This window comes from Delphinapterus leucas, chromosome 8 (genome assembly GCF_059928025.1).
Source record: "Delphinapterus leucas isolate spDelLeu-1000000601 "Yukka" chromosome 8, BTC_Dleu_Yukka2, whole genome shotgun sequence".
NCBI lineage: Eukaryota > Metazoa > Chordata > Mammalia > Artiodactyla > Monodontidae > Delphinapterus > Delphinapterus leucas.
Genome location: NC_143136.1, coordinates 155,053 through 180,617, shown reverse-complemented (window position 1 = coordinate 180,617; position 25,565 = coordinate 155,053). Strand labels below are relative to the sequence as shown.

The window sequence follows — 25,565 nt, the reverse complement described above, 5'->3', positions numbered from 1 at the left end:
AAGAAATCGTTGAAGATCTACTTTGACTGTTCTGTTCATGTATTTGAGTAAATGGTTATTGCGTTAATACACACTAAAAATTAATTCTTTTAAAATTAATATTTGTTGAAGATTTGATATGTAATTAGTTCTGTGATAAATACATAAGTAAATAAAATGAGGTCTTCATAATTATAAAAGTTAAAATAAAAATAATGGTGATAGTAGCTACCATGGTAGGTGGTATATTGCACATTTTTTGATTGAAGAAATTAAGACTTACATTAAGTAGACACTTCAGTTATGTCTGTGACACCTCCAGTTGTACACTCCTCTGGAAATTCCACTAAGATTATAGTGACAGAGTAAAGATATAAATCCACAAAGATCAAGAGAGTGAGAAAGGAGAAGATAAATGAAATCAGCATTTGGGAAACTACAAAAGAAGGTGGTCAATTACTAAATGATTTAGTGGATTAGAGAATGCTGAAGGCTGAAGAGAGGTAAGCCAACAAGAGAAGCAAGCCGATTCCCTCCACAGAATCTGGAAAAGGCTCAGGATTTAGAGGTACCAAGTACTTCTCAGGGCAGGAATATGGGTGGAATAGAAATAGAAGTATCTGTAAACTGTGGTATCTTTAAAAAGAAAAGAGAAAATACAACTTACGTAAAAGAAGAGATTCTTTTTTTAAAAAAGGGAGAGAAATTATTCAGGAAGCAAGAAAGGATTAGATAATAAAGCTGAAGAACTCTCCTAAAAAATAGAATAGCCACAACAATTAGACAAAAAGAGTGAGAAAGTATTTAGAAAATAAAGGTCCAGTCAAGAAAGTTTTTCATCTAATCCAGTGGCAGGAAGAAAAATCTATAACGAAATCAGTACTATAGATATGTGGGAGAATCTGGAACATGATACAGTGGGTAGCCAGTGATACCAACAGCCAGTGTCATTGAGATGGGATATGTCATGAAAGGTTTCAGAGAGGTACTGATACCTGAAATCTAAGTAAGTATTCAAATGATAAGCCAAAAAAGGGCACTAGTGTATACATTTTCAGGGCAATAGAAATAGCAAATGCAGAGGTGGAAACACGATACACATGAGGAACTGCAAGCAGTTCATTATTTGAGAAATTCAGTATACTTTACAAAAAATAGCATGTATAGTTTTATAATAGTACACCTTTTTTCAAAAAGGATTTGAGGTAGAACTGTGTGAATATATTTAAGATTCTTTAGAAAAAGTAGCAATATTGGTTATATCGTTCATTATGTCAAGAGGGGAGAATTAAATTGGGATTCAGGAGACCAGGATTCTAGTGCAGACCTACCACTAACTTGTTGAGACCTTAGTGTGATAATGTTGTTGACTGCCTTCCCAGTAATCACCTCCCTTTTTCTTCCCTTCCCCCAAACCACAATTTTGTCTAGCTTTTGGGGTGATCCCATGCTTCAGGAGCAGCTTGGGCGGGTGAGAGTGGGGGGCTGTGTGACTCTTAGTTACTCTAAGCTCATTATGGTAATTCCACTCTCTTTGGTTAGTGATTGTTTTAGGAATAAACGTGTGACTCAGCTCTGGCCAATGAGTTGAGAATGGGGTGCCTGCAGAGAGAATTCTGGGAAAGCTTTCTCACCGAGGACAAAGGAAAAGATGCCCTCTCCCTGCCTTCATCTTATTCTAGCTCTGAAGATGTGTTTGAGCCCAGTGTACGGATGCAACAGAGCAGTTTTCAGGCTTAAGGGTTCCCTCCTCTGCTCCTGAAGCTGAGGATTGTTTTTAAAAATATGGTGCCTTTGTTGCTACTCCTTTTCTAAGTTGCAAGTGTAATCTGGTTTGGGAGGGTCTTTACTTCCAGCTCTGCTTTCCTCTTTGAGACCACTGTCACCAGGAGATACAGCCCTTGCTTTCCAAAGGTCACACACTCACTCTAGGAGTATTTTGTGAGCGCATTCTAAGATCTCCAGGCCACCGGGACACTTTCATCATAGAGACTTTTTCTCGTTTGTCTTGATAAAATGCAGGGTATAGCATAGTACTAGGCACATAATAGTCATCACTAATAGTTTTGTTTAATGAAGGGTGAATCAAATATTACTTATTTAGGGGTGGGGAGAGGTTTTATTTGTGTTCTATTTGATTTTATTATTTCCAGCCAGTAGAACATGGGTGTGGTTCTATAATCTGTGCATTTTGAAAGGTTTTTTTCAATGAGGCAAAATTGATTCCTGTTTATCTCTGCGAAGAAAATTTTCTTTAGAAATTAAAGAATTGGGGGAAAACCACTTCAATTTATGTGTGTTACTACTTCTTATACAGCAAATTTAGCCTTTAGCTCTGGAGACTTGACAAAGAAGGGAAACATTACAAAATTGTACCTAATGCAAACTAGATGCTCAGTAAACATTTATTTATATAGTAGATATGCCTGAAATAGAACTATTCACTTTATGATTTAATTTTTTCTTTTTTCATTTTAGCATTTATGACATTAGCAGAGAACAGGACTATGTCAAGAAGTCCGGGGGTATACTTGGTGCAAATGAATTAAGACCACCCTCCCAGCTCCATTCCCTGTGAGAGAAGACCGAGACAAGGTTCATATCAGAGAAGAGTGGGTATTAAACTAAATGCTATAAGCTATTACTAATGAATCCAAAGCTGCACAGTACAGTTTTTTAGATTTTAATTTAGATCATGTAAAATGAAAGGACTTTTTAAAAAATTCTAACTTCCAGTAGCTACAGATTTCTTATAATTATTAGTCCAAAATTGATAGGTGATTAAGTTTGCAAATTGCATCAGAAAAGGTGTGTGTGTTCAAGAGAAATTGTCACACTCCTCTATCTGTATTTCTTTGAAATTATGATTTATTTTACTTGATTTTAAATTGAGATATTTTAAATAGTAGAAGTAATACATGCTTATGTAAGAAAAATCTAAATTGTAGTGATATATATAAGGCAAAAGTATAAGTTCTCCTTTTTGTCCACTCCCCAATCACCATTGGTGTATATACTGTTAACGGTTGGATTTCCCATCTTTTCTACATCTTTTTCTGTATACTTCCAAACACATAATTTTTTATGGTTTTTTTTTTTTTTTACCAAAATGACAGATAATACATATTATTCACTCAGTAGTATACAATAGATATCTTTGTACGTCAGTATATACAGATTTACTTTGTTTTTATTTAGTGAGTGCAAGGTGTTTCCCTATTGATGGCAATTTAGGCTGTCTCCAGTGTTTTTGCTGTTATAGGTGTTGGTGCATGGAACACCCTTGGACATATAACCCCTGCACTTATGCTAATATTTCTGAGGAATAGATTCCCAGAAATGGAATGGTTATTTGGTATGCCCATTTAAGTTTTTGTTACTTTCTGCCAAATTGTGTTCTAAAAAAGCTGTATATATCTTAAACTGGCAGTCCTTTGATATCTTAAAGGTAAGGGTAGTACATTTTAGGATTAGGTGATTAAAGAATGGGCTGTTCCTTCAACAACTGTCAAATGACCTACTTAGAGGAGATACAGTATATAGGCATGGAGAGTATTAAAAGGTGTAGGTTGCCTTCTACTAATAAGGGCCTTTAATGGCACATATTGTTGGGTTCTTAGTGTTTCTGTCTTTGATAAGTGCTATTGCTTAGTTCACAAACAGGAGTTGTGGTCATGTAAGTCTGGGGGAGATGGAGAAGTGGCTAGATTCTGTTAGATTACTGTGACACCTAAGTTGTTGACGTTTGTTCATCTCATTATTTGCTTTCAGACCAGATGCTTATAGAATGGAAAATAGATACCTGTGGTATAGCATCAGAAGCTGGTTTATAATTTTTTTATCTCTCTTATTAGAAGTTATAAAGAGAGAAAAAAGTGTCCCGAAATCAGACACTCAGTATCCCTGTCATGGATTTTGAGATGGGGGACATTGATGCAGGGCGCTTTGAGCAGAATCCAACTTGTTGTGTCAAGCTTGACCTAACTTTTTTTTTTTTTTTTTTTTTTTTTTTGCAGTACGCAGGCCTCTCACTGTTGTGGCCTCTCCCATTGCGGAGCACAGGCTCCGGACGCACAGGCTCAGCGGCCATGGCTCACGGGCCCAGCCGCTCCGCGGCATGTGGGATCTTCCCGGACCGGGACACGAACCCGTGTCCCCTGCATCGGCAGGCGGACTCTCAACCACTGTGCCACCAGGGAAACCCAAGCTTGACCTGACTTTTAAGATCCAATCCACAAATGGCAGAGAAACGTGCCCGAAGCCAGGTGCTACAGGAAGGAATATTAACTCAGTTTTCAGAGCCATTTTGATTCAACTTCAGTTTTTTCCATGTGCTCTTTGTTGATCACTTAAACCGTAAGGGACACTCTTTATGCTTTACAGACAGGTACTTTTCAAGTTACCTTCTTAGATGTTGCTTTAGATTTCTGTGTGGAATAGCCCCCTCTTCTTTCTCTTAATATTCTGATCATCTTGAATGTTAAACTAGAGCATGTGCATTGCTCAGCAAAAAATGAAACTATCCATTTATTTAATGCTCCTCGTTTTGTACGCTTGTTTTAGGCGGTTAAATGAAAGCGCATTGTGTGGGAAGAGACAACGTCAAATGATTTATCAGTAAAATTCTCATTATGTCCTTAATTATAGAGCAGGAAACTTGTGCTTTCTTGAGAGTATAATTGAGGTCATTTATTATGAAGTCATGAAAGATTCAGGGTTTACTGTGGTTTTCCATTAACTTCTCTTTTGATATGCTTTTCCTTCTGCCAACTGTAAAATTATTACTTTTCTAACATATGGCTATTTGGAGAGTGCTGACATAAAAAGGAAGCATTTTTAACCATAAATAAATGGTTTTAGAAGTTACAGTATAAAAGTACAAAATAAGTCATTTCTTACTTGTTCCTCCTTGTTTATTTTAAATCATTACCATTAGTCCTAGCTTTATTGGGAGCAGTACTCCCCACATTGTATTAGATGGGGTCTTTTAAATTGCATTATTTCTCACAGTTTTCAGTTTATTATTGTGCGTTGACGCTCAAAATTGGGGATATATGTAGTATTCAGTACTTGTGAAACTTATAATCTATTAACATCTTGCAGAATTTAGGGAAGTTGATAATCATAGATTGGTCATTTCCAAAGCTATGACAACTTTTATTTCTTTCACTTGTAAGCAACATCTTTCACAAATATTGAGCCTCATAGTATAATTAGATTCTTTAAATATTATATTGCCTTTTAAAAAATTTAAATACTAGGTTTCCAAAATTATAATTTTTAAAGGAATCCTGATTTGCATTTGAGCTAGCTGTACAGATTATTTGTAAAAGGAGTTTGCAAGTGCATAGGCTTCCCAGTTTGTTTTGAGGAAGTAGCTAAAGAAAGCCATAATTTTTAAATTGTTATCACTGGTGTTTTGCTGTTTGAATCTCTTTAGAATATCCATATTTTTCACAGCACTGGTATACCGATATTGAAAGAGAGAAGGTGAAACTGAGGAAAAATAAAAGTCAGATACAATCGATATAGATCAGATGTGCCAACTTCAGAATATTCTTAAGTGTTTCATCCTCTTTTCTTTCTTTCCGTGCTATTTATAATCTTTTATTTTTGATACGATGAAGTATTATTATCAAAATCATTTTTAAATTACCTTGGGAATTGAAGCATTAGGACAGTTTAGTCCAAATGAATTTTACTGAAATGTTTGTTTTGATTTCTGTAATAGTCTAGGGTTTTTTAACCTGTTGTTCATAAATTAATTTTAATTAAAAAGCTTATGTTTTCTTTAACTTTTGAACTCTAGTGTAATTGGCAGAGTCCTGGTATAAGTAGGAAGCCAGATTAATGTACTTATTTATACTGTAAGGCCCAAACTTCCAGTCTTACATAAATTATTCTCTCTATTATTTACAAATAATCAGTGTGTATCCGCCCCCCCAACCTTGTTAAAGAGAATAGAGAGGATGTAAATAGAAAGGAGTAAACAAATCAAATAGTTCAATGTTATGAGAACTCATTAGGCTCAGTTCTTGCTAAGTGAGGACTGGTAAAATCAAAAGACACAAGGGCTCAATCGAGAGAATTACTGGATTGAGTCAGTAGTTCTCAATTAGGAAGCATGCCTCTCATGGGAGGGGTATACCAGCATCTTTGGGATAACACATGGGTATGGTTTGAAGAAAGCACTTTCAAGAAAAGTAATAAAGTTTTATTTTTGTAAAATGATGATTTTATAATACAGCCCATAAGAAGTAAATTTTAATAGACATGTACAGGCTGGTGAGGAAGCCCCAAAGAAACATGATTTCTAATGTGTTTGCTGAGTGTGCAGTAGTAGGCTCCTTCCAAGGGACCTAACAGACTTCCTTGGGGATTTGGTGAGAAGACAGGAAGGGTAAGTTTATCAAAATGTGGCTTAGGTTTAAAAAAATTTAAGAATGAGAAGCATTGGTCTAAGCAGTTGCTGACCACCAACTTGACACTACAGTTGCATCTGCTTTTACCCAGTGTGGCTACAGCGCCCAGCTTGAAACCAAAAGGGATTTATTCTTGCATTAAAAGTCATTCACCCTCAGTTATAATCCATTTAGGTTATTTTCACATGTGAGATCTTTTAAGATAGTCCAGATATGGTAGCCAAAACAGATTGTAAATGTCTTAATTATACAGGAAGGAAATAGATGATTATTTCCTATTATCATAGATGATATATTTCCTGTATCAGTATTCAGTGATATTTAGTGTGCCACTTTTCCCCATCCTTTGGTTATCTTAAACAGTTGCATTATTTTTGTTTGTGTTTTGCAGTTTTTGAGACAGTGTCCTTGAGTTCAGACTCTCTCTTCCAGAGGGCAGTTTCAATTCTCCATACTTCTTACTTGGACTCTGCATCTGAGCATGGTTTTCAGTACAGTCAAGTGACTGGTGAAAAATGACATTTTCTTAAATGAGGTGAGGTGCTTGGTACACACTGTGTCTGCTTTATTTTAGTTTTAAAGAAAGAGACCCATTATTTATGATATATAAGCCTAGTTCTTTTTAGCTATCCCATTTCAGCTGAAATAAAAGATCCTTGGAAATAGTCACTTGAAAGGTAATTATAATATATTCTAGGGAATAGAAAAATAATAAATTTCATTAGTCTTTTAGCAGGAGGAATTCAGATGATGCATTTTTAAAAGTTAATTTTCAAGGCAAAATAACATGTTTATAACATTTGATTATTCTCTCCTTATACGGTACAAAACTCTTTACCAAGAAAAAAAAGCAAGTAACTGTACTCACGAAGAACTTCAAGAAACTTACGGGTTTCTTCTGTTTGAAACTGAAAATCAGGTAAGGGAATTCGATCGTAGAAAAGTAATTTTGTGATGTTAATGTACAAAATTAATTATATCATTAAAGTTAAATATTGGTATTTTAGGTCTATAAAGTTTGTAAGATTACCAGTTCATCAGTCTTTTTTGTTAGTTTGGTGGCAATGTAAATGACAGTGAAAGCTTGTCATGAAAGAGATTGGATTTCTACAACTTTCCATAGGTTTTCTTTAGTTTTATCTTGAATACATTTGTAAGCTCGTGGTGAGATTTTGATTAATACAGATTCCTTAAGTATTAATAATGACTTTTAATGGAGTGAATGGATATTTTCTATTCTCGATCATTGTTTAGATAGATATTTTCTATTTCTTGTGGAGGTTTTTCAAGTTTAAATTACATGATTTTGGGGACAAGATGAACACGTTCAGCATTCTAGTTACTTGGAATTGTTTCATGCCTTATTTTGAAAATTGAACATCCATATTGTTGGTTGTACCTAAATTGTGGAGAAGGAGACTACTGTGTGCAGGTATGTCTCCAGAGATGTGTGTGGCTTCTAGATACAGTTCAGCAATGCTAGAGATCTATAATCCAACTTAAAGTAATTCCAAGGTAGTATTTCGGTTGAGGTCATGATTTTTAAAGAACAGGGATAGATTTGCTAAAGAATAATTAACATTACCATATAACTTATGGATTATATAGTAATACTAGAGAGTTTGTTTAACTTCCAAATAAGATATGTTATGGATTCATACTAAAAAAAAAAAAAAAAAAAAAAAGCATTTGCGGAGGAGACATTTTCAAATTTAGTGATTCCCAAGCTGTAATTGAAAAAGAAATCTTCAGGAGAGGACTTATCTGTGAGCTTGTTTAATTTGGTTTTGCCGGTGACATTTTTGTTAACAGAAATAATAAAATTTCACGAAAAAGTTTGAACTGTTAATATTAACTAAAACACAATTGCCTTACGTAAGCTTGCTTTGTGCCATGAATGCATACAACGTACAGATTCTGTATTGAAAGTCTGTATATAGATTATAGAGTTATTTCATGGACCCTCCCAAGAACGATATGATAAGCAAAGTACGATCTTTTGTTTAAGGCAAAGTTGGTATGTCAGCGTGGACTCTGTGTTGGCAGCAGTGCTATCAGCACTCTGGGTGACCCAGGGAAAGGTACGTCTGTAAGGAAAAGGAATCTCTTTTACAAGGTGAAGTGGGGTTTAGTTAGTTACATAAGATACCTATGTTAAATGCTAGTTTCATTGATGATAAATAGTGATCTTTGGAAGCAGACCTTTAAACATATAAATGAGCTTTGAGTCTAAGACTTAAGGTTTTCTAATAGGAGTTATCTTTTTTAAAAGGATGGTTGGACTAGAAAAGGTACTGAAGGTATCTTTCAGTGCCAAGAGTTTAGTGCAGTCATCTGGGGCTAGTGAGGATTTCTTCTGAATTATCATAATGGCAGTAGGAACACATAATAGAGGGAACTGACGCACCTTGGCAACTGTGGAATGTGAGGAGTAACAAAGAATCAAATGTAAGGTAACTTACACTGCACTGATATTGTCAGTAGAAGAGAGACACGGAGGAGAGGAAATTGTAGGGAAGCTGTTGAGTTAAAAGAGAAAGGTAATCTTACTGTCAAGAATGTGGATTAGCACTAATTTCTTTAAGCTTCACTTTCCTCATCTGTAAAATAGATGAAACTACCATCTAGATTTGCTGTGAGGATTACATGAGACTGTGTCAAGTGCTTAGCTTGGAGCTTACACCTAAATGAACACTACTACTTCAGTGAGCTAAATTTGAGAAATAATGAGGTGGTCATAAGTGTTTCTGAAAGCTGTCCTGCTGGTGGTAAAAATAGTTGGAAAAGGGATTAGAACTGGAGGTTGGGGTTCAAGGTGGCAGCGGGTGGGTGTTAGCTGAAGCCAAAAACATTGTTACATGGGGCAGCAAAGATGGCAAGAGCAGAACTTTCAGGTGGTTATGGGAGCAAGGGATGGGGCCACGGGGCAAGGCTAGGAAGAGGGAGTTGAGAGCAGTCCAGGGGATGAAGAATCAGGAGGTGGAGTTTCACAGAGAACAGAAGGCTGTAAGGAGGGGTGTTAGCAGTGTCAGATGCTACAGAAGTTGGAGATCAGCACTGAGAAGGATTACTGGGCTCCATGGCTACATTCCTGCTGACCATTTCTTTTAAATAACAACTTTATTGAGATAACATTCACATACCATTCGTTTCACCTGTTTAAAGTATACAATTTTTTTTTAGCATATTCACTAAAATGAATATGCAGCCATCAGCACAATCAAGTTTAGACCATTTTCATCAGTCACTCCCCACTCCCACCAGCCTAAGCAACCAGTACTCTACTTTTTGCCCCTATGGGTTGGCCTATTCCAGACATTCCATGTAGATGGGATCGTATATGACCTTTTGTGACTAACTTTTTTACTTAGCTTAGTGTTTTTGAGATTCATCCATGTTGTAGCATATACTTCATTCCTTTTTTGACTGAATAATATTCCACTGTACCGCATTTTCTTTATCCATTCAGCACTTGATGGACATTTGGTTGTTTCTACTTTTTGGCTATTATAAAAAAATGGTACTATGTACGTTCTTGTCCAGGTCTTTATGTGGACATGTTTTTTCATTTCTGTTGGGTTTATACCTAGGAGTGGAATTGCTGGCTCATATGGTAACTCTGTGTAAAACAAATGTTTTTTTAAACTTATATTCAGCTCTTCTAAAGGACATGAAAGGGGATAAGTTCATAACCCCAGTAACAGTTTACCTAAAACCTTTTTTTCCTTCTCCCCTACTCTTTTTAACCCCCCCCTTCTTTTCATTATGAAAAATGCTAACATAGAAAAAGTAGAGAGCATAGTATAATATACCTATCACCTACGTTTAACAGATAATGTTTTGCATTATTCTCTTCATTTGTTTAAAAAAGTTTTTTTTTTTCTGAAAATTGTGAAAGTGAATTACAAGCAAACACCTCAGCTTACATCTCTAAAAATTAAGGCCATTTTTGCGCTTTACTGCAGTCACATGAGTTTATTGTTGATGTTTGAGAGGCTGGCTTCAGCAGGGTGGTGGAGTAGATAGAGGCTGGATTGCTCCTATAAATACACAGTCTTCTTCATCACATGTACTGGGGGTAATAATAAAATAGCACTACTGCCTGTGTGTGTTCTATAGTTTTGGGCTCAAATAGAAATGGATAGTTCTGTGTATGAAAGTAATCCTTTATATTACTGTAGTGTATTATAGTTTTAAAAGTTTATGGATCTTTTTAAATCTTCCTGAGAACCCTGTGATTTATGTATCTATACTCATGCCCACCTTGCCCGCTTAAGTGACATACTCCTCAGTCACATGGTTATTATTAGCAGTAAGTGAAAAACCTGGAACTGGAACCCAATCTCCTGGCCACAAGTTTATTGCTCTGTCTGCTATATCCATGTCCTCACCATTGTCTTTTATGTTTCAAAAGAGATACTTCAGGAATATCTCTGAAATGTGTCCTTTCCTCCTTATTCTCACTGCTGCTGCCGGGTGGGGATCCTCTTCTCCTGTCGTAACTTAAAGGAGTCTCTCCCCTCTTGAGACTCACTTCTCTATTAAGCTGCAGTGGGCTGTGATGTGGCTACAGTGGTGAACAAAACACATATAACCCCCGCCTCCCTGGAATTCACAGCCCAGCAGAATAAGCTGCTTGAAGGCAGGACCTCGTTGTATTTCCCTTTGTGGCACTGCTGCCTGGCACACAGCTGCAGTGTAGTAGACCTCAGCACACATTCTTAAATATGAGTACTTACTGAGATGTTTTGCAAAAAATAACTTGAGAATCAGATTACTATAGGCCTTTTCACTGAATGATTGCATGGAGAAAAAACAGACTCACGAAGACTTTTCCAAACATGTGATACTCTTATCCCTTTTCACTTACCATACCCAAATAGAAAATTGGTTGTCGAACAGATGTGTTGTATCTTAGCTCTAATGTTTCCATACCTTTAGAATATCTCAAATAGTTTTTAAAAGGTAAGCAGTTTCAAAATAGTTTTTTAATGTTAGCATTTATTTGTCTTTTGTGTTGTCTTGTTCAGTTAAAGGTAACCCATGTGTAAATAATCTTTTTAAAGTGTAAATTAATCTATTTTTATACTTTTATAGGTGTATACATTTCCAAATACTCAGACTATCTTCATGCAAGACCTTGGTATCATGGGAAGTCTGGTTATGTTGTAATTTTTAATCTAATTAAGGTAAAGACTAAATGTGCTTCTATGTAATTTTTCTTTTAAAAATGAAAGATTATCAGTCTGTGATAATGTTCTTTGCAGATCATTTGCTACACATAGTCCTTGCCAAAGACAGCTATCTAAAGTCAGAGAAAATAACTGCTTTTTGCTTTCCTTTACGGACAAAGCTTTTTTTAAATTCATTTTATAGATGATCTATGAATATGTTTTTTTTAAAAAGGCTTCAAAATAATACAACAGGTATTCAGTGAAAAGCTTTCCTCTCACCCTGTCCCACAATGCCACTTTTTAAATAGTAAATAACAGAAAACGAGTAGCTGCTTATAAAGCAGTGTGATTTCAGTTATAAGAGATGAATTTAGAAAGCAACATTCATTGATTTAAGTTGTCAAAATGAGAAACCTTTATATATTTTTTTAACCCCTAAAACATTGAGACCTTGTTCACAGTTTCATGGGGCACCTGCAACTGATGATCTCAGAAATTTTTAAATGCCCTTAAATAGTCCAGTATAAATGAATCACGCAATTAGAATTTTCACTCAAATAGTAGGAAAACTCTAATTTTAGAGGTTGGGGGGCTTTTTGAGGACATATTCTGTGGTCTCGTTTTGGTTTTGCTTTTGTTTTAGCTTTCCTACTATCTTAAGTTCTTTGGTCATAAACCTAACACTACTGATTTTTTTAAGAGTGTGAACTCTTCATATTCCAAAACTTGTCCCCAAGAACTGGAGGGAAAGTAGCATTGCATTGGCTCATAGTCACTGCTTCCCTCCCTTACTCTTCCCTCTCCTGCTCTGTGATAAGTGCTGTAGTTCTGCCGCAGACAACGTGCCTGTCAGCTCAGGTAACAAACATTTTTTGCTTATGTCAGATTGTGCCTCGCCATTGGTTTCGTGCCCCCATATCCCACCCTGTCTGGTGGATACTGCTGTTTAGTTTTTGCCTATGTGCTCTCAGTCTTCCTTACTTTACTGCTTAGAAGCCAGCCCTGCCCAACATCATAAGCTGTTTGATGGGGAGAGAATACAGGTTTTGATTGCTCACTGAAGTACCATTTATATTATTTGTCTTCTTAGTATTGCCTTTGGTGGTCCTGTTGATGAAGAGGCGGGACCTTGACAGCAAACATGTGTATATGTTCTTTATTAGGCTACTTTTAAATAAATCCTAGAGTCAGATTATTGCTATTTGAAAACATTTGATTAGTCTTAATATTTTCATTCTAGGGAAGAGTCAAGTTTGTGTCTGAGAATTATACAACTAACTATACCAGCCCATCTTCTGGCTATGATTGCCACGTGGCTGTAAGTACTAACAAGTTTTCTCACAAGACAAGTCAGTTTCGCACCTTTGAACTGAATCAGGTATAGTCACCTGGGAATAAATCATTTCTAAATCTAAGGAGTTAAATTTTGGGGTTGGGTAGGGTTGAAATAAACTTGATGCACGTGGAATTCTGTAGTATTACCCTGATAATACTTATTTTGCTTCTTTCAGTATTACCTCTATGAACTTTCAGGCAGCACTGTTATTGAGCGACCCAGACAGATCTGTCCTTATGTGATTGTAGCTTTTCAGTACAGGGAACCTAAAAAGATGGCAGCACCAGCTCATAATCATAAAAGCAAGTAAGTAATTATGTACATACTTGGTTTTACTGGATTTCTTTCCTTTGCTCTTATAAAATATGCTTCTTTTTTTTCCCCCTAGACTTGAACTCAAAGAAGATGGTAAGAAGTTATTTAATTGGTTCTTTTAGCTGTTTCTTTAAGTAAATGTTTTGTTCATAAATAAAATAATCAGTTTCTTTCTTACCCTCATTTCTCACAGTTCTCATCTATCCATGGAAAGGGAAATTAATTATTCAAGGCTGTCTGATGTGTGATATAACTCTTTGGTCCTCTTACGGCACATTGGTTCCAAAACAACTGTAAGTATTGAATAAGTGCCTTTACTGATGCTTGTATAATTTTTTGATTCTCATTTTGAGGTCTTGCTTGTTGGCACTGGTGTGAAATACAGCAACCGTACTTGGTTTTAGATTACTCCTGGGGAGATGTATAGAGCACAGGGCCATGACACAGGAGACCTAAATTCAGATATAAATCTGACCGTTGCCTTGAAATAAGTTAGTTTTATAATCTTTGACAAATCACTTTTTATATTTTAGTATCTTAATCCATTTATGGGAAAATGATCTCTCAGGCTAAATTAATTTACTTGATGCTAGAAGTTTGACTTTCCCCAAGAAACAACTTGGACTTGCCTAGATAACAGATGCAACAGATTCTAGCCACTGAATTCTATTAGAATCTTTATAAGGTTTGCAGTATCTAGCTTTTTAATTTTCACACGATTTTCCTAGACTAGTATTAGAGTAGCCTTTACATGTATTTACATTATGATGAATTACAGTACTTGCTTCTGCAGAGAGAACTGTGAAGGGCATCTTGTGATATCTTTTTGTTTAATCTATTCTTAGTTTGCACCCAAAACTGTTGAAAGTTAGACATGCTTTAATTGAAAAATAAAATGAAAACTGGTGTGCTATTAGAAATCATTTACTTTCTACTGGCCTTTTTTAAGAAGAGAGAGGGAATTTATAGCCCATAGAATAAATTAAGGATTCTGTGAATAAATAAATGGGAGAGAAGGGAAAGTTCTTTCTCACTGTAGAGTGCAACTAATAGGTATAGAAAGAGCGATGGAATTTGGAAATCACATTTTGGCAACATCATAATAATCAGTGGAGGCTTGATGTAGTAGGTGAAAGTTTGATGGTATTTACATATCTCGCAAAGGAAAAAATAAAGACTTTACAATGGAAGAAGCTACAGAGACCATCTTAACTAAGTGGTTAAGTTAATGTCACCAGGAGAGGAATAAACATCATGTGCTTCCTGATACGATGCACAGAGAATAACACGATATCAGTCTGTGGTGCTCCTGCCAATCTAATCAGGAAGAAAGGTTAGACATGCCCAGATTGAGGGACATTCTGCAAAATAAATGGTCTATATTATTCAAAAATATCAAGGTCACTGAAGATAAAGACTCAGAGATTGTTGCAGACTGAAGGAGACTAAAGAGACATACGTAAATGCAATGTGGCATCCTGGATTGGATCCTGAACCAGAAAAAAGTACCTTCTTTTGTTACAAGGGACCTTAGTGAGACAGTTGGCAACATTTGAATGAGGTCTGTAGGTTAAAAAATTGTCCTGTATCATTGTTAATTTGTTGATTTTTGCTAATTGTTTTGTGGTTATATAAGGAAATATTTTTCTTAAGGGTACACATTAAGAAGTATTTGGGGGGAAAGGAGGCATCTGTAAGTCTGCAAGTATTTAAAAATGAGTTTTAGAGAAGGAAAAGGTAGTCAGGGGAAATGATGCAAGTCTGGCTGCGGTTCATCCTGTGGCACTGCATGGTCGGCAGTCCCATATTATCAAAAGTTCTTACGTAGTGTAATTTCTAGAAGATTCTCGTTCCAATATGCATAATTCTTCCACATGTCTGGATATTTTGGTTATAACAGAAATGCATGCACTCAGAAAATGGGAACGCATTTGCAGACCATGGTTTATGAGGTCACATACTCAAAAATCTATACTATTTATGAATGTGTACATTATTTGATCTGGCGTTTATAGATTTAAGAATTTTTTGTGGTTATAATATTTTTGTTTGCTTTATATTAGAAAACCAAAACTTATGAAGCTGTAGTTTCAGTGCTTATTACATTACATGATATTGTTATTTTGTTTCTTAGACCACACGAACTAGACTTTAAGTATGTAATGAAAGTGTCGTCTTTGAAAAACAGACTACCAGAAGCTGCTTTTAGAAAACAGAATTACGTGGAGCACAAAGGTCTGTTCAGATGTCATGGTACACTGCATGTCCTGAGCTCTGTTCCAGTTCTTTTCCACCCTCTCTTTCATACACACATGCACGCGTGCATGTGCACTCTCTCTCTCTCGCCCTCTTACTTCTGTTTTCCCTTAAGTACTTCTTAAAAGGGTCTTTTGTGAAAGGTGTAGAGTAGCTCTGTGATTCAGTTCTTGGGAGGTTCCCTCTCTACCTACTTTCTGGAGAGTTTATATCGTAAATGGGTGCTGAATTTTCTCAAAAGCTTTTTCTGCATCCATTGAGATCATCATAGGGTTTTTATCCTCCAATTTGTTAATATGGTGTATCACATTGATTGACTTGCGTATATTGAAGAATCCTTGCATTCCTGGGATAAACCCCACTTGATCATGGTGTATGATCCTTTGAATGTGTTCTTGGATTCTGTTTGCTAGTATTTTGTTGAGGATTTTTGCATCTATGTTCATTAGTGATATTGGCCTGTGGTTTTCTTTCTTTGTGACATCTTTGTCTGGTTTTGGGATCAGGATGGTGGTGGCCTCGTAGAATGAGGTTGGCAGTGTTCCTCCCTCTGCTATAATTTGGAAGAGTTTGAGAAGGATAGGTGTTAGCTCTTCTCTAAATGTTTGATAGAATTTGCCTGTGAAGCCACCCGGTCCTGGCCTTTTGTTTGTTGGAAGAATTTTAATCACAGTTTCAATTTCACTGCTTGTGATTGGTCTGTTTATATTTTCTGTTTCTTCCTGGTTCAGTCTCGGAAGGTTGCGCTTTTCTGAGAACTTGTCCATTTCTTCCAGGTTGTCCATTTTATTGGCATATAGTTGCTTGCAGTAGTCTCTTATGATCCTTTGTATTTCTGCAGTGTCAGTTGTTACTTCTCCTTCTTTCATTTCTAATTCTGTTGATTTGAGTCTTCTCCCTTTTTTTCTTGATGAGTCTGGCTAATGGTTTATCAATTTTGTTTATCTTCTCAAAGGACCAGCTTTTAGTTTGATTGATCTTTGCTATTGTTTCCTTCATTTCTTTTTCATTTATTTCTGATCTGATCTTTATGATTTCTTTCCATCTGCTAACTTTGGGGGTTTTTTTGTTCTTCTTTCTCTAATTGCTTTAGGTGTAAGGTTAGGTTGTTTATTTGAGATTTGTCTTGTCTCTTGAGGTAGGATTGTAGTGCTGTAAACTTCCCTCTTAGAACTTTTGCTGCATCCCATAGGTTTTGGGTCGTGTTTTCATTGTCATTTGTCTCTAGGTATTTTTTGATTTCCTCTTTGATTTCTTCAGTGATTTCTTGGTTATTTAGTAGCGTGTTGTTTAGCCTCCATGTGTTTGTATTTTTTACAGTTTTTTTCCCTGTAATTGATATCTAGTCTCATAAAGTTGTGGTCAGAAAAGATACTGGATACGATTTCAATTTTCTTCAATTTCCCAAGGCTTGATTTGTGACCCAAGATATGATGTATCCTGGGGAATGTTCCATGAGCACTTGAGAAGAAAGTGTATTCTGTTGTTGTTGGATGGAATGTCCTATAAATATCAGTGAAGTCCATCTTGTTTAAGGTGTTATTTAAAGCTTGTGTTTCCTCATTTATTTTCATTTTAGATGATTTGTCTGTTGGTGAAAGTGGAGTGTTAAAGTCCCCTACTATTATTGTGTTACTATGGATTTCCCCTTTTATGGCTGTTAGCATTTGTCTTGTGTATTGAGGTGCTCCTATGTCAGATGCATAATATTTACAGTTGTTATATCTTCTTGGATTGATCCCTTGATCATTATGTGGTGTCCTTCTTTGTCTCTTGTAATAGTCTTTATTTTAAAGTTTATTTTGTCTGATATGAGAATTGCTGCTCCAGCTTTCTTTCAATTTCCATTTGCATGGAGTATCTTTTTCCATCCCCTCACTTTCAGTCTGTATGTGTCCCTGGGTCTGAAGTGGGTCTCTTGTAGACAGCATGTACACAGGTCTTGTTTTTGTATCCCTTCAGCCAGGCTGTGTCTTTTTGTTGGAGCATTTAATCCATTTACAGTTAAGGTAATTATCGCTATGTATGTTCCTAGTACCATTTTCTTAATTGTTTTGGGTTTGTTTTTGTAGGTGTTTTCCTTCTCTTGTGTTCCCTGCCTAGAGAAGTTCCTTTAGCATTTGTTGTAAAGCTGGTTTGGTGGTGCTGAATTCTCTTAGCTTTTGCTTGTCTGTAAAGGTTTTAATTTCTCCATCGAACCTGAATGAGATCCTTGCTGGTAGAGTAATCTTGGTTGTAGGTTTTTCCCTTTCATCACTTTAAATATGTCCTGCCACTCCCTTCTGGCCTGCAGAGTTTCTGCTGAATGATCAGCTGTTAACCTTACGGGGATTCCCTTGAGTGTTATTTGTTGCTTTTCCCTTGCTGCTTTTAGGATTTTTTTCTTTGTATTTAATTTTTGATAGTTTGAGTAATATGTGTCTTGGCATGTTTCTCCTTGGATTTATCCTGTATGGGACTCTCTGCACTTCCTGGACCTGACTGGCTGTTTCTTTTCCCATGTTAGGGAAGTTTTCAACTATAATCTCTTCAGATATTTTCTCAGACCCTTTCTTTTTCTCTTCTTCTTCTGGGATCCTTATAATTCAAACATTGGTGCTTTTAATGTTGTCCCAGAGGTCTCTGAGACTGTCCTCAGTTCTTTTCATTCTTTTTTCTCTATTTTGCTCTGCGGTAGTTACTTCCACTGTTTTATCTTCCCGGTCACTTATCCATTCTTCTGCCTCAGTTATTCTGCTATTGCTTCCTTCCTGAGAATTTTTATTTTCATTTATTGTGTTGTTCGTCATTGTTTGTTTGCTCTTTAGTTCTTCTAGGTCCTTGTTAAACGTTTCTTGTATTTTCTCCATCCTATTTCCAAGATTTTGGATCATCTTTCCTATCATTACTCTGAATTCTTTTACAGGTAGACTGCCTATTTCCTCTTCGTTTGGTCTGATGGTTTGTTACCTTGCTCCTTCATCTGCTACATATTTCTCTGTTTTCCCATTGTGCTTAACTTACTGTGTTTGGGATCTCCTTTTCGCAGGCTGCAGGTTCGTAGTTCCCTTTGTTTTTGGTGTCTGCCCCCAGTGGGTAAGGTTGGTTCAGTGGCTTGTGTAGCCTTCCTGGCGGAGAGGACTGATGCCTGTGTTCTGGTGGGTGGGGCTGGATCTTGTCTTTCTGGTGGGCAGGGCTGCGTCCAGTGGTGTGTTTTGGGGTGTCTCTGAATTTAGTATGATTTTAGGTAGCCTCTCTGCTAATGGGTGGGGTTGTGTTCCTGTCTTGCTGGTTGTTTGGGGTGGGGCGTCCAGCCCTGGAGTTTGCTGGCCATTGGGTGGAGCTGGATCTTAGCGTTGAGACAGAGATCTCTGGGAGAGCTCTTGCCGGTTGATGTTACATGGAGCCGGGTGGTCTCTGGTGGTCCAGTGTCCTGAACTCGGCTCTCCCACCTCAGAGGCTCAGGCCTGACACCAGGCCGGAGCACCAAGACCAACCATGTCAGCCACACGGTGGGTCTAGGGAGAAACGGAATTTTTCACAATAGCATTTTAAAATAGGAAATGTTCTGTGTTTCTGATTTTCTCCACAGTCTGTTGCCAAGATATGTGCTTCAATATGTATGAGGTGAAACTGTCCAACAAACAAGGGGAAAAAGTAGATAAACTAACAGAGTACATTAAAAGGGAGCAATTGGTAAGAATCATCAGTTTAAAATATTATTATTATGTTTTCCTTAAATTGAGAAATTGATATCTGTTTATTAGTTGGCTCTGCCTAGATTGAATTGTTTTAGCTTGCTCAAAAGGATTTTTTTTTTTTTTTTTTTTTTTTTTGGTCACGCCACACAGCTTGTAGGATCTTAGTTCCCTGACCAGGGGTCAAACCCGGGCCCACAACAATGAAAGTGCCAAGTCCTAACCACTGGACCGCCAGGAAATTCCCTTAAGAGGATATTTATCATTTAATATTTATTGACATGATATGTATTGGCTAACATGTTCATCCCCTTTGTATCTTAGTTTACTTTTTCTGTGTCTCACTAGTCAGTTCATACTCCTGGTTTTAAGTATAGGAGGACAGTTTTTCTCAAATCCTTTTTTGTTGTTGTTTTTGTTTTATGATGGAAGAATTGAGTAGATCCCTAGTATTTCTGCATTAATCAAAGGAGATTGATTTGTGGGATATTTCTTTAAAAGTGACCCTTGTCAACACATAGGTGTATAAAGAAGAAAAAGTTGCTGCTTCTATTGCTTTCATAGCGTAGAAAAGCACGATTCTACTGAGAAATATGTAACATCCAAAGACCTCTCCACTGTGTTAACCAGGGCTCCTCGGTCTGAGGATAGGAGTAGATGCTGACCTTACAGTGAGTGATTCCCAAACATCCCAAAGGAAACAGTGTGCATGGTGGAAGTGAGCAAACAAGTCTGCTCAGCCCTTTAGTGGCACAACGGACTTATCCCCATAGTAGACAGTATGAAACCGGTAAATTAACAGAATAGATAGGTGAGCTGCCTTGGGGGAAGTGTCAGGTAAGATGCTTGAGTTGCACGTAACAGAAATTCAGACTGGCTTAAACAATAAAGAGTTTTGATAGGCTTACTTTTGAGTTTTAGATGGTAAAGCAAGTTCAAGTGCTGTTTGCTCAGGACTCTTTTTCTTTCAGCTTCTCCCTCCTCTGTGCAATAGTTCTGTCCTAGGCTGCCAGTCAGGGCTGCGTGCTTCCTTTTTGCATGCAGAGAGAACCCGTCCTCCAAACCATGGCTTCTGTCCTTAGACCAGTTCCATCATCTGCATGTCTCTCAGCAGCAACTAGAAAGGGAATGGCCCACACTGATTAGTTCAGGCCACTCAGAGCCCACCTTCCAGAACTGGGTGCGAGGTCAGGGCCCCCATTCTGCAGTAAGGAGGTGCAGTGGCTGACACAGGATGCTGAGCAGGTGACCACCGAATATCGACGGGGATTACAGGCTATGTGTTTTCGAAGTAGTGTAGTTCATTTTATATTTGGAAATTCAAAGGAAGGAAGTTCAAAGATACTTTGAGAAAATGCATTAGTGAAGGGTCTACTTGTGAGTGCTTCTGGTATTGAGCTCAGGAGACTCGGTGCCCAGCTTTACTTCACAGTTTGTGTGTTAATTACTTAACAGAAATTACTTATCACATAAGGTCCTTCGCTCTCAGTGCTCCAGGCTGCTTTTCCTGCCTCATTTTATAATGAATAATCTTTACATATCGGTCTCCCTACCTAGACATCGAGCTCCTTGAGGGTAGGTATCATGTCTTAAGCATCTTTGACACCTTGGTGCCTGGTGTATAGTGGACGAGCAGTAAATGTCCCTTGTACCTACAACACTGGACTTCAAGAACAGTACTGAGGAAGGTCTCTTCTTTAAAAGGTGGTAAAGACATGTATGGCTGGATTTTTCTGTGTGTGAATGGAAAAGGCTAGAAGTAGATATTTCAAAGATTCTATGATTTTTTTCCCCACAAAGGTTAAAATAGGAATTTTATATAGCCCTTTCAGCGCGTAATTTGAGAGACTAATAAGATACACTACATATTTGTTTTACGTGCACATATTTTGGAATAAAGGAATGTACAGTTTTAAGCAGATATAGGATTTTACTTTCATCTATATTACAAAACTAAAATTCAGAATAATGTAGCTAATTATTGTCCCTTTTACTCTTTACACCGATAAAAAGATAAAACAAGAATTACATCTGTTTGCTGATAAATACCAAAGATATGGGTATATATAACTGTTGATACATTTATTCAGTAATTCTCTCTTGAGTGCTTACTGTGTGCCAGAAGCAAAAAGACAAATTGTCCCTGCCGTCAAGGAACTTACAAGACTATAGGAGACAAAAATGTAAACCAACCAATGCATAGGGGCTGTGATAGAAATGTTTGGAGACTCACAATAGTGATTGTTCCTGTGGGTGACGTTTCAGTCTCATAATTAGTTCCAATAAATAATTAGAAAAGAAGTCTTTTTTTCATACTTGAGTTGTTGAATAATTTATTGATTTATCATATTTGTAGGCTTATGACCTGTCAAGTTTTGAAGTATGTTTTATCACTTTATAAAGTGGTATCTTTTACTCTGTTTTTTTAACTGACAAATTACTGTATGACATTGAATTTTATCTTTGTTAAGGGTATATAGGCTTTTGAAATGGTGACTAATGGGGAAGAAGAGCTGTTATCTCTGTGATTTAGAATGACAGAAGATGCCACTGAAGACTGTGGTAGAGGGAAAATAGAAGTATTTATTTTCATCTGCATTTCTTATAACCAGGGGACCTAATGATGTTATTTCCTTTTATTACTCATCTCTTAGGAAGCTGTAGAAAGGATTCTTTTAATGGATGGTATCTTCCAGTTTTTCTAGTCCCAGGATTCTGTGATATGCTTTGTATTAAAATGAGCTTAACATGTTAATCATAGGTCTGATTGACCTTGAATTTGTAGTGGCTAAATGGGAACAGAGCGGCTACTTAGCAGTATGAAATGTCCAACATGTCAATGAAAAAAAATGAAAGACGTTGTTTCTGATTGATTTGTTATGTAATTGAACACTATCCTAAAACTAACCCATGATGTTCTAGTTATTTATTATATGTAGCCATAACAAGGCCAAGATTACTTGAATGCTAAGGAGCTTGCAGTTTCTGATACTGGGGACAAAATTGTCCTGATTCCCATAAATACTGACATTTCAAGAATTTTTTTCTTTAACTTTTCATGAGCTTAAAAATCACTGAAGAATGTGGTAGAGGGAGAAGGAGAGAGGAATTGAATCTTCTTTCTTGCTATTTTATGTTTAAGGCAATCGTCAAATGCTTAGAAGATCGAGAATTTTTCATTTTACTTACGTCGTCAGCCTTAATGTCAGAAACAAGTAAGAACAACTTTTTGAATAAATGTTTTTCAGTATGTTTACTTTTATTGTGTAAGATCAGCAACCTCACGTTTCTTCTGATTCTCATTCTGTGTAGGTTTTGGAGAGGAGCAGATGGGTCTTCACGGGTTGCATTTATTCCATTCATCCCCGTCAGCAGGTAAGGACCAGGACTGGCAGTTCACTGCACCTGTGGGCCATTTTTCAGTCCTCATCTTAAACTCTCAGCAGCATATGACCCTGGTAACTCTTTTCTTCTCTTAAATAACTTTCTTCCTTTACTCTCCCTGGTCAATCCTTCATCTCCTTTCTTTGTAGGCTTATCCTTTCCTGTCTGCTCCATGCTCAGATATCCACCTGCCTATGGACATTTCTTTCTACTTAAATGTCTCAGATGGTCCTCACATTCAGCATGTCCAAAACTGGATTCATTTGTTATTGAACAACAAGAGCTGGGAGTTGGTTTTATCATAGTCTCCCCGTCAGTAGGACTTAAGGTCCTCACAGAAGCACTTCCCTCTGTCTGGACTACTTGTCTCCTTCCCCCTGATCAGATGATGTTGATCGCCCCCCAAGCCAGAACCAGGAATTGCCTGCTAGGGGCAAAAAATATTGCTCCTGCAGTCTGTAAATAGATATACAGTATATCTGTGGTATTAGAATTTCAGAGGGCAGTTAGGAAACAAAGTCTAGAAAGGCTGTCTTTGGTGGGGGTAGATAATGAATAAAATTGGAGGAGAAGTGCTGGTCTAGCCACTTACCCATAGCTGTCAGGTGTCAGTTTAAATATCACTTTATTTATTCCCATCACCACTCTTCCTTCAATGAGGACCCCTAGGCTTTTCACCAATATAATTTAAATATTTATTTTTATAATTATTTAATGCCTGCCTTTCTTGTATTCTACTGCATCCCTACTGCTTAGCAATGTCAGGCACCTAAAAAGTAATAAATGCTTGCTGAGCAAATAAATAAATTAAAGTAAATGAGTCATTTCTTTTTGTCATATGAGGAAATTTTCCTCATTGTTTTATAATCACACTGTGTATGTTTAAACATGATTTGTATTTATAAAGCTACAACCAATCCAAAAAAATTTTTTAATTGATGTTTTTAAATTGTATTCAGCTACTCAAAGCAGAGAACTGCTGGCATTACCTGTTTGGAATAAGCAAAATATTACCAGTTATAATAACATAATGGCGATAGCTGCTTGCATTTTTCAAGCATTTACTACATTGATATTCTGCTAGGCACAATTGATTTCACAGCCCTTAATAGGTATTTTTATTGTGACCATTTCAAAGATGAGGAAACTGAAACTTAAACTTGCCCAAGGTCAAACAGCTGAGTCTGAGCTGGCTTCCAGCTCTGTTCCCACACTGCCTCCCTCCGTATGCAGGAGCTCTGCCTTTATTCTTATTTTTAGGTGTACACTACCACCTGAATAAGAAACATTAGTTCCTGTACCATTTGGGGTTGAACAGCACAGGATTTCTTTTTGAGTAAACATTGGATTGTTGTGTTCAGTGCTCACAGCCTCCTCTAGTTCGTTAAGACACTTTTCTATTTCTGGTCACTCAGAAATGTTCAGTGCTGGGGTTATTTGTTTTAAATTGAGTGACTCTTCGCTTAGCAGACTTAAAAAGTTCTTTTTCTTAGATTTCATAATAGCCTGTTACAAATCGTTCTGACTTCTGCCTTTCCAAATTCTTGAAATAATGAAGTTGTCTAGAAAACTGCTGCTTTATCGTGAACTGTTAGCAGTACATAAGAACTTTGTCATGTTTTATTTTTCCTTTTACTATCTAAATGAACTGCAGAGAAAGGAATTTTTATTTTAATGGCTAGCCACATTTTCCCATTTATTTTTATTTGCCATTCTTTTCCTGATACCTGCTCAAGTATAAACGTATTCAGCTAGGTGTTTCTTAATTTTGCAGTTACTTTTTCGTTAAAAAGAATGGTATACTTCAGTTTAGTAGGCACCAAAGGTCTTTATTATCTGTGGGTTTTTTATTACTGATAAATTACATTTTCTAGGATTTTATTACCTATTTCTCAGTGACCTGACCTTTTCTCTTTTTTCCTGTACTCTTTTCCTTTAGGTTATTGAGTTGCTGAAAAATTAGCATTTCAGCCAGAGAGTGAACCAGGGAGAGGAAGTAAAATACAGACTAGTCAGTCTAGTTACATAATATTAAAAAATTGCATTTGCTAGAGAAGGTGATGAAATATATAGCAGTAGTTACCATGAGAGTTGGGGGTTACTTAGGGTTTACTTTCTTTTAGTTCAACTGGTTTGTGTTGTAACTCTAGTTTCTTCCAGTTTTATTGAGATATTATATAATTGACATACAGCACTATATAAGTTTAGGGTTTACCAGCATAAAGATTTGACTTACATACATTATGAAACAACTACCACAGTAATTCTAGTGAACATCCATCATATCATATAGATACAAAATTAAAGAAAATAGAAAAAACATTTTTTCCCTTGTGATGAGAACTATTAGTATTTCCCTTCTTTTTCCTTCTTTGGCTGCGTTGGGTCCTCGTTGCTGCAGGCTTTCTCTAGTTGCGGCTAGCGGGGGCTACTCTTCATTGCAGTGCACGTGCTTCTCATTGTGGTAGCTTCTGTTGTTGCAGAGCACTGGCTCTAGGCACGCGGGCTTCGGTAGTTGTGGCATGCAAGCTCAGTAGTTGTGGCTCGCAGTCTCTAGAGCGCAGGCTCAGTAGTTGTGGTGCACGGGCTTTGTTGCTCCATGGCATGTGGGATCTTCCCAGACCAGAGCTCGAACCCGTGTACCCTGCAAAGGCAGGTGGATTCTCAACCACTGCGCCACCAGGGAAGTCCCAGTATTTACTTTCTTAACTTTCATGTGTAACGTCAGCAGTGTTAATTATTTTTTATTATGTTGTACATTACATCTTTAGTACTTATTTATCCTATAACTGAAAGTTTGCACCTGTGACTACCTTCTTAAGAGAATTTGAAGTAGGTCATATAAGGTACAGATTAGATACATTTTAAAAGCAGAAGATGAGAATAGAAAAGTAATTCTGCCAACTCTAAATGCCGGTGCATTGAGCCCACGCTGGGCTCCTGGTCAGATGAGATGGAGCTGCAGGCGGGCCTGCCTTCTTCATTCTCACCTGGTGATCCCATCTGAGTGACTCTTTTTTGG

General features: G+C 37.0%; 1 protein-coding gene and 1 long non-coding RNA gene across 3 annotated transcripts in view; both read left to right on the top strand.

Moving 5' to 3' along the window:
* Positions 1 to 6,936, top strand: part of LOC149748486 (protein TASOR 2-like) — a 43,636-nt gene extending 36,700 nt beyond the window's left edge. The window contains 1 exon segment of the mRNA XM_089916082.1: positions 6,793 to 6,936. The gene's annotated coding sequence lies outside the window, so the exon portion shown is untranslated.
* Positions 6,937 to 14,306: 7,370 nt separating this feature from the next.
* LOC149748485 (uncharacterized) lies at positions 14,307 to 22,455 on the top strand. Of its 2 annotated transcripts, XR_016394000.1 has the most exons (4): positions 14,307 to 14,787; positions 15,361 to 15,461; positions 19,054 to 19,157; positions 22,302 to 22,450. It is a non-coding gene; the product is annotated as an uncharacterized LOC149748485 (long non-coding RNA). The 2 variants fall into 2 exon arrangements; XR_016393999.1 differs by lacking the exon at positions 14,307 to 14,787 and having other exon boundaries at positions 14,796 to 15,461; positions 22,302 to 22,455.
* The last annotated feature ends 3,110 nt before the right edge of the window (positions 22,456 to 25,565 follow it).